The sequence below is a fragment of the Cetorhinus maximus genome, chromosome 14 (assembly GCF_964194155.1).
Source record: "Cetorhinus maximus chromosome 14, sCetMax3.hap1.1, whole genome shotgun sequence".
NCBI lineage: Eukaryota > Metazoa > Chordata > Chondrichthyes > Lamniformes > Cetorhinidae > Cetorhinus > Cetorhinus maximus.
This window is the reverse complement of record NC_135892.1, coordinates 23172483-23181934: the sequence shown is the minus strand read 5'-3', so window position 1 is coordinate 23181934 and position 9452 is coordinate 23172483.

The window sequence follows — 9452 nt, the reverse complement described above, 5'->3', positions numbered from 1 at the left end:
GGTTGGTAAAGTGACGATTTGTATTAGAGCAACATTAGAAATTCCGGTTAGTAGAGTGCCAGATAACACAAAATTTACGGTATTTTCTTGACTCCTCATTACGTCTAATGTGTTTAACAAAATGTAACTATGGCAATACAAATTCAATCAGCACAAATTGATACACTATAAAAGCATTCTTATCTTAACTTGAGTTCAGTTTATAATTCCAACAGAGATTTCTGTAGTTCCTTTTCTTTTCAAAAAATATACTTTTAATTCTAAAATTTGTAAAGGTACATTACATAACAGTTCAAATTTGACATTACAAAGTGCAAAATACTTTATTTCAATATGTACATGAGGTGCCTCATTAAACTTACAATTACAGGTTATATTTACAAGGTTCATTTACCTTTCATGTCAAACATTCTCTGGTGCATATGGTCTGAGGGGCTCTACACGGGTTCCAACCCCTAGGTGTACTATGGCGGAGGGCCTGAGAGAAGCCTTTTCCCATTGAACCTTTGCACAGCAAGTTTTAGCGCATCCCTCAACATGCAGTCCTGGACCTTTGAATGTACTAATCTGCAACACTCGGTCATCAACAACTCTTTGCGCTGGAAGACCAGCAAATTTTGGGTAGACCAAACAGTGTCTTTCACCGAGCTGATGGTCCTCCATCAGCAGATAGTGTTTATCTCGGTATGCGTCCCTGAGAACAGCACGTGTGGTAGCACTGAGTCCTGCATTTACAGAGGTCCAGATGAACTTGCACAAAAACCACTGCTGTTCTTTCCAGACCAGCTTTGTAAAAGTACATTCCAGAAGAAGCTGGGTAACTGTCTCTTCCCCACCGCAGCAGCCTCAGAGCAAGTATTGGTGAGAAGTGGTGAGACTCCAGGGGTGCAGGGAGAGTGGACTCTTCCCACTCCCAGACAAACTATGTCTTGGTTCTTGTTTGAAAGTTCTGGTAATGAGGCATTCTGTAGTTCCTCATTGTTGGCAAGAGAGGACAATTCAACCTATTGAAACTCGCTCCCCTGATATCTATTAGCCCCAGTCTAGCTACCAATTGCCAAAGGAATCCCTTTGTTTCTGCTGCCTTGCCTGGCAGATTATTCAAAATTTAACAATTTCTGAGAAAATATGTTTTTCCTGATATATCCATTTGAAAATGTCCTTTTCATTGAATTAAATTCATGTCCTCTGGTTCTACTCAACTTATCTTGAAACAATGAGATAAAAACAAAAAACTACTGCGGATGCTGGAAATCCAAAACAAAAACAGAATTACCTGGAAAAACTCAGCAGGCCTGGCAGCATCGGTGGAGAAGAAAAGAGTCGACGTTTCGGTCCACATGACCCTGCAACAGAACTGAGTATAGTTAGGAGAGGGGTGAAATATAAGCTGGTTTAAGATGGGGGGCTCCCCTATCTCCCCCCCGCCCCCCACCTTAAACCAGCTTATATTTCACCCCTCTCCTAATTATACTCAGTTCTGTTGAAGGGTCATGTGGACTCGAAACGTCGACTCTTCTTCTCCACCGATGCTGCCAGACCTGCTGAGTTTTTCCAGGTAATTCTGTTTTTGTTTTTTTATCTTGAAACAATCTTCATTTAACTTGTTAATACTATGTCATAAATCATCTTTATTCACTCCTTCTCTGAATTTTTCTCTTGGTTCATTCTCTTTTAATTTGGGATCACTTGCTGTGAGATTCCGCACCTTCCTATTGCTTTTATGGGTTTCTTGTGGCATGGTGACCAGAATTGTTCACAGTACTCCAGTGCGTTGATGAGTGAGTGTTGCACTGTCAAGGGTGAGATGTTAAATTAGGGCCTCTATCTGTCCTCTCAAATGAATGCAAAAGATGCCATGGCATTATTCAAAGAAAAGCGGGGAAGTTCTCCTGGTGTTCTGGACAACATTCAATCTTCAGCCAACATCACCTAAAAGCAAAATATTTGGTCATTTATCTCATTGCTATTTGTGGGACTTTGTGTGCAAATTAGTTGATATGTTTGCCCAGTGACTTAACTAGAAGATGAACTAAACATGTAAATGTGTTATTACAATTAAATATTCATATTCAGGTATATTATTTACATTCCCATATATTAATATGTACCTATTCAATCTTTTTCATTTTAATTTTCTTCTAAAATGTATAATTTTTAAGCAATGCAATGAAACAAACCATGCTGCCACTTAATGGTCAGGCATGAATTAATGGTTGTAATTCCCATCCAAACTTACTGTACAAAGGCAATGAGCAATGACCAAGTTCTTCATATAATATATATATATAATACAAAAGAAAAACAGAAAATGCTGGAAAAACTCAGCAGGTCTGACAGCATCTGTGGAGAGAGAAACAGAGTTAACGTTTCGAGTCTGTAGGGTCATGAGGGTCTGTAGGGTCATGTATGATCCCCTTAAGGGTCTCAAAGGCACATTTGGGACATTTGTGCAAAGCCTGGGAAGACCAGGAAAGGGTAGAAATTTTGAGCCAAGATTAACACCTAAATCTTTCTCTGTTAGCATGCGTCCCCTTGAGTTAAAATGTGATAAAAGTTGAGCACATAATGTTGGATGACACTCCAGTCCAATACTGATAAACTTCAGCGCTGTCAGAGGTGGCATTTTTCAGATGAGACAGTTACTGTGGTCCTATCTGTCCTCTTGGATGAATGTAAAAAGAACATGGCAATGTATGAAGAAGTACAGGAGTCTATCCATGATGTCCCAACCAACAACTATCTGAACCAACATCACTAAAACAATTCCCATGGCATCTACCCATGCAAGCACAGGAGATGCAACATCTGCCCTTTTACCTCCACCCTTCCCATCTTTTTTCATCCCAAATGCTTCTTCCAGGTAAAACAGCAACTAACTTGTATTTCTTTCAATTTGAGTATTGCTGAAAAAAGAGACATGTCGAAGCTTCTTACACTCATCAGAACCCTTTGCAAGAATAGCAATATAAAGCGAAAACAACAATTTATACTACATGAGAAGAGAGTGCTGATTGGTTGGCAAGTGGACTCTGATTAAATTTATGTCCTCTGTCAGTCACCATCACTGGTGCATTCTCCATGGCAACGCCTTTATCAATTAGAGCCCACTTACCAGCCAATCAGTGCTCTCTTCTCATAGAGTATAAATTGTTGTTTTCCCCTTGTATTGGTATTCTTGTGAAGTGTCCTTTATGATGAAAATCCTTGATGTGTCTCTTTTTTTTCCAGCAATACACAAGTTCTGTACTACCAAACAACTATTCTTTCAATTTAGTAGGTTGTATTCACTGCTCATAATGCAGTCTTGCCTACACTGGGGAGACAAATTGGAAACTGGGCAACTGCTTTACAAAATATCTCCATGCAGACTGCAGGGATGTCTCAAGCTTCTGGTCGCTTGTCATTTTAATTCTCCACTCACACTGACCCTAGAATCCTACACTGTTCCAATAAAGCTCAACATATATATTCACAGCATAGAACTTCATCTTTCGAATACAGCTTCTGGACTCAACATCAAGTTCAACACTTTCAGATCATAACTAATATTCCCTCTAAGCTGAGCATTTGGGAATGCACCACATGGGGGCCTTAACATCCTGCACACAAGCAGCAGTCCTTTTAAGATGCATCTCTACGTGGCCTGGGGGCAATCTCAAATGAACCACACAATTCGACAAATGGGCTGAGCACAGCAAAGGGACATTAGTGGGAATATTAACTTATGCCCCATGTTTTTGTATGGCACCTGTTGATGATGATTCTTTTCCCATTCACACCTCGTTCTAGATGCACCTTTTTGTTTCTTTACTTGTCCCACTACCACCACCTGTTGCCTTGGACCATCATTTCTTTCCTGTCTTCCAGCCTACAGAACTTCCCCTTTGTTCATTCCCTGCCAAAGAACCTATAACATCTCTAACTTTTTTCCAGTTCTGACATTGACCTGAAATATTAACTCTGTTTCTCTTTCCACAGATGCTGTCTGATCTGCTGAGTATTTCCAGCACTTATCTTAGTGCTGTTTATAGGACATTCACAAATTGGCCATCATGTTTTCCTACAGCAGTGACTACACTGGAAAAGCACTTCATTGGCTGTAAAGCACTTAGGGATGTCTTGAGGTTGTGAAAGATCCTGTACAAATACAAGTTCTTTCTTTAAAAAGAGAACACTATTGTCTTTTATCCATGAAACATACAAATAGGCATTAACAGTTCAGCTTTTTGCCTTTGAAAGGAATCGAGCCTGAAACACACAGCATTTTTACAGGGTGAAAAATATATGCTACTTATCTATAATTGTAATAATTTGGCCTTAAAATCTTAACTTTTCCCTAACTGATACACAATCATAAATTATAAATAAAGGAAAGTGTGAGGAAATCTTTACTGTTGGGTTTGTGGGTTTTCTGGGTGGCGGTCGAGGACTACAATTCCTGGCATGCCTGGGAGTTCCAGTGCAAGTGCAGAGGGTGACAGGGGTCAGGCTGTGTATGTTCTGTTCCAGTTTTTCTATGATAGCTGCTCGAGTGGCTTGAAGTTTTTCTTCTGGACTTCAAGCTGAGAGTGTGGTTCACATTGTGTTTGGTTTCCGACTACCATCGGAACCATCGGCCTCCAGGCCCCGCCTTAGAATGGAAGCAGAAGGGCTTGGTCATCCTGACAGTTGTACGCATGTGTGAAAGATGGCATGAAAACAACCGCCACTAGACCGTGATTTGGCGCAAAAGTTAGCCAATGTTAACAGGGAGTGGGGAGCAGGCAGAGAGGAGGGGCGGCTCCATGCAGCTGAAGTGCTGGTATTAGCTCCGTGCTGCTGAGGGGTCTGGGGCTGAGAGAACCCCAGGAGCCATTGATAGCTCCATGTTGCAAGGTGGGTGGAGCTCAGGGAAACCCAGGAGTAGTATTTGCTTGGTGTGGTTGGGGAGATTGGAGCTTGGAGAAACCCAGGGGCAGTGCCATCTCAGTGAAGCTGGTTGTTGGGGCAAAGAAAAGCCCAGGAGCAGTGATGTTCTGCTCACAGTAGTTGGAGAACTGTAATCATGCCAGTAATTTGATGTTGGGTTGCACGCTCGGGAATCCAGTGGGACACAGGCTCAGGAGAGGAGATTGAGCAAATGGGAGTTGGAACAGCTGTTGAGGGAAATCAGAGGCTATATACTCAAAAGAGAGGAGCTGAATTCCCTCAAGTTTAAAAGATTTTGTGACTCACAGTGATTGCTAGATGCCTGGCATGTTGCTGAGAAATTTGTTTGATCAGTCTTTGTTGCCTCTGCCATATATTGTGCAGTTTGTGGTGAGCTCGACCACAGTTTCCCTGTTAATTTGTGTTTAGCTCGTTAATTTTAATGTTGGCGTATAAGATAGATAATGTTGACTTTTTGCTTTGCTGACCTTTGTATAGTAAAATTTCTTCTATTCTGTTTAAAACCATGGGATTTTGTAGCTTTATTCTCTTAGTAAGTAACTGGGATTTTAAATTTTGTCCACTTTACAACAAAAGTTACTAATCAGATTGTAACAGAATTATAAGTCTGGTCTGGGATCGTAACAAAATATGTTTTTTAAAAAAAAGCTGCTGGAAATCTGAAATTAAAATGAGAAGTACCAGGAATTGCAGGTTGATCAGGATCTGAAGGACGAAGATAGTCTCCTTTTACAGGTTGCATATTATTCAGACTTTTAATATAGAGGAAATAGTTTGAAGATCTCTTTTATCTAAACTAGATATATTTTGACTAAATATTTCAAATTTCTGCAGGAAGATTTAAGGTTGGGTTGATTGCCTACTGAGCCCAATTGACTGATTAATAAATAGTTTTACTTAACTTTGCATACATTATCCCACAAATAGAAATGTCATAACTTAATACAGCAAAACTTAGCAAAAATGTAAAATTACATGACCAACATTCCTTGGAACAACATTATTCCTAATTGTAGTCTCTGCTGAAAAGGGTTGGGAGTTTGTTTTACTTCCTCTTAATTTAAGGAAGAAATGATGCCCTAGCAGCTAGGCAACACAGCTCCTATAGTGCCCCAATACATTTCTCTCTCTCTTTCTCTTGCCCCCAACCTCACATTGCATAATCTCTCTTCTGCAATTCTGGGCTAATGCAGAACTGGAAAACACATTGTGGGTGAAATATTTCAGGCAGCAGCACAAAATAGGCAATAGCAAATCGGCATGCTCTTCCGTTGAAGTCAAACCCTGGAGAAATAGCATAAATGGAAATGCTACCTCTAGCACCAAAAACATGAGATGGCAACTCACATAACATCTAAACAATATGGCACTTTCTGGTGAAGATCTTGAGGCTACGTGATAATTTCAACCAGAATGAAGAACTTTTTTTTTTACCATACTTTTCTGCCAGTGATTCATTTTGAGATGAAAGTCTTGAAATTAATGTTGTCAACATTAGTGGATGAATACTTAATGTATTCAAATGACATTTCTTTATCCACTAATAAAGCAGATATATGGTAATTAAAAGAAGTAGAGACAGGAATATCGTACTAACATTGGCAACGGTAATTTTTAGGTTCAAAGAAATATATGGTGCGGCAAGAAGTAAAAATGGTATTATTTCATTTCTCACAATGCAGGAAGGAAGGAAATAATATTTCATGTCCTCAGGATGTCCCGATACACTTCATGTCCAATCAATTACTTCTGAAGTGTAGTTACTGTTGAAACATAAGGTACATGATTTATCATTATTGTTTTTGGGCAAGCTCAGAAATGTAGATTCTCTCACATGAAGTAGTATACACTTCAGAAAATATTATGGGATAGAGTTTTCACTTTGGGTGCTGTCAGCAATCTGGGTGCTTAAACTGCACTAGTTTTCTGAAAGTTAAGCTTTGGTTCAAGTTTCCACTCAAAATTATTTGCATGTTGTCAAAAACACAATCTTCTATGAACCAGTGCAATTGGGCAACATAATCGGATGTAATTGTTTTTCTTTTCCCTTGCATTAAAAAATATTTCTTGATGTATTTAAGAATGGTAACCTTAAGTTTTATTAATATAGCAAAAATGGATTTATCGCAAGAAATAAGCATTCTTAAGAGTTTCTAGTCCACCACCTGTGAGTAACATGAATTAAATTACTGAAAATGCCTTTAAGCTGGCATCTATACAGAACCACTTGGTTCCATTGGTATACGTTAGTCCATTTCCTGGCAAGCCAACATAAAATAGTGGAAACTCCAGGCCTACGTATTCATGATTCCACTCTAAAATTCTGAAAGATGCATCAAATATAGTGTCAAAAGTCGAAATTTCCTGGAGGAGGTGCGTTACTGTGAGTTCACCTCACAAAAATATCCTGCACGTGATATATAGTATACCCACTTCTAAAATTACTAGTACTACAGGTGACAAGCCTCTGCCTGTGTTTTTTTGACCCGTTTAAGTGTCAACTTGGCTCAGTAGTAGTACTCTTACCATTGAATCGTAAATAGAGGTATTAAGCCACGCTCCAGGATTTAATCACATAATTTTGGCTGACATTTCAGTGTATAGTGGGAGTGCTGTATTATCAGAGGTGTCATCTTTCAGTTGATAGGTGAAACTAAGACCCCACAACACTAATGGTTACTGTATTGAGCTAGCAACCCAAAGCAAGTTGTGAAATAGAATAAATAAATCTCTTAATTTTAGCTGGCATCAGATAAATTGACCACTAGCGCTATATATAAATTGTTACAGAAACCTAGTGATTCTTTATTTACCTTCAAGGAAGGGGATGTGCCACATCTAGCCTATATGTTACTCAGGTCCCAGACTATCTGATTCTTTTTGCCTTTTGAGGTGGCCTAGCAAGCTTGTTAAAAAGCAACTGCTACCAAGGACAACTAGGTATAGGCAATAAATGCTGCCTTGCCAGTGCCTTATTTATTAACAAAGTACAGAAAGTTGACATCTCTGGCATGAAGCTGTAACCCCATGCTGCCTCTTGAATCTTAAATATACTAACAAATATAGGAGCTTGAGGAGGTCTTGTGGCGCAGTGGGTAGTGTCCCTGCCTCTGAGCCAGAAGCTCCAGTTTTGAGTCCCAACCCCATGACTTGATGGTCAAGGAAGGTATGTTTATAATGTGGCTAAACAGGTTGAGTATCAAATTGCAAATTCTTTCAACACATGGCAGTTGGTAAGAATGGAGAGATTCGTGGTCAGCCATGTGATGGAAAGAAAGTTGGAGCCTCTACCATCATTATCCATTGCTGCAGACTACAAAATACATGTGTAAGTGTATGTTGCCATAATAACTTGAACCTCCTGAGTGAATTCTAACACACCACCATATCCAGCTTAAACAGAATTACCTGGAAAAACTCAGCAGGTCTGGCAGCATCGGTAGAGAAGAAATCAGTTAACGTTTCGAGTCTTCATGACCCTTCGGCAGAACTGAGTATAGTTAGGAGAAAGGTGAAATATAAGCTGGTCTAAGGCGGGCTGAATATTGAATTCAACAACTTTAGATCTTAAACTCCCCCTCCCCCCATCCCCACCCCGTTTCTCCCCCCTCCCCCTTTTTTTTTCAATAATTTATATAGATTCTTCTTTTCCCACCTATTTCCATTATTTTTAAATCTAAAACTTTGTTAGTCTTTCCACCCCACCCCAACTAGAGCTGTACCTTGAGTATCCTGCCTTCCATTCTTAATTAGCACTTTTCTTAGATAATATCACCACCTTCAACACCTCTTTGATCCTTTTGTCTGTGACATCTTTTGATTATCTGCTCCTATCACTGCTTGCTTATCTCCACAATCATCCCACCCTCAACTCTCTCCCCCCGCCCCCCCCACCTTAGACCAGCTTATATTTCACCTTTCTCCTAACTATACTCAGTTCTGCCGAAGGGTCATGAAGACTCGAAACGTTAACTGATTTCTTCTCCACCGATGCTGCCAGACCTGCTGAGTTTTTCCAGGTAATTCTGTTTTTGTTTTGGATTTCCAGCATCCGCAGTAGCTTTTAGCTTTTTGTTTTTATCACCATATCCAGCTTGTTCAGCTGGCTCTTCCATCAAAAGACTCAGAGTTTAGAACTGACTCCAGATGCACATAATCTTGGTTAATTCTGTGCCTCAAAATTTATACTGTTCAATCAACAGGGATATAATGGTGTAACTTTAATGTAAGCTTCAGTTTTGATTAAAGTTCCTATTCAGAATAATGGCACAGATTTTATGGTCAACAGCGAAGCGAAGATGGTCGCCATTAACTTCGTACAAAGCTGCTCACCCATATCTAGCGATCTCTGTAGCATGGTTTTGCCCTTCCAGATGGCAGTTTAAATCTGGTGTCAAATCAAGGGAAAGACTTGTTGTGGTACTGTAGCAGTGACGTCAGCAAGGTGCCCAAGTATTCACACACTTAGGCACTTAATATTCTCCACTTTTAATTTTCATTCAGGGAAATTAATGATAATA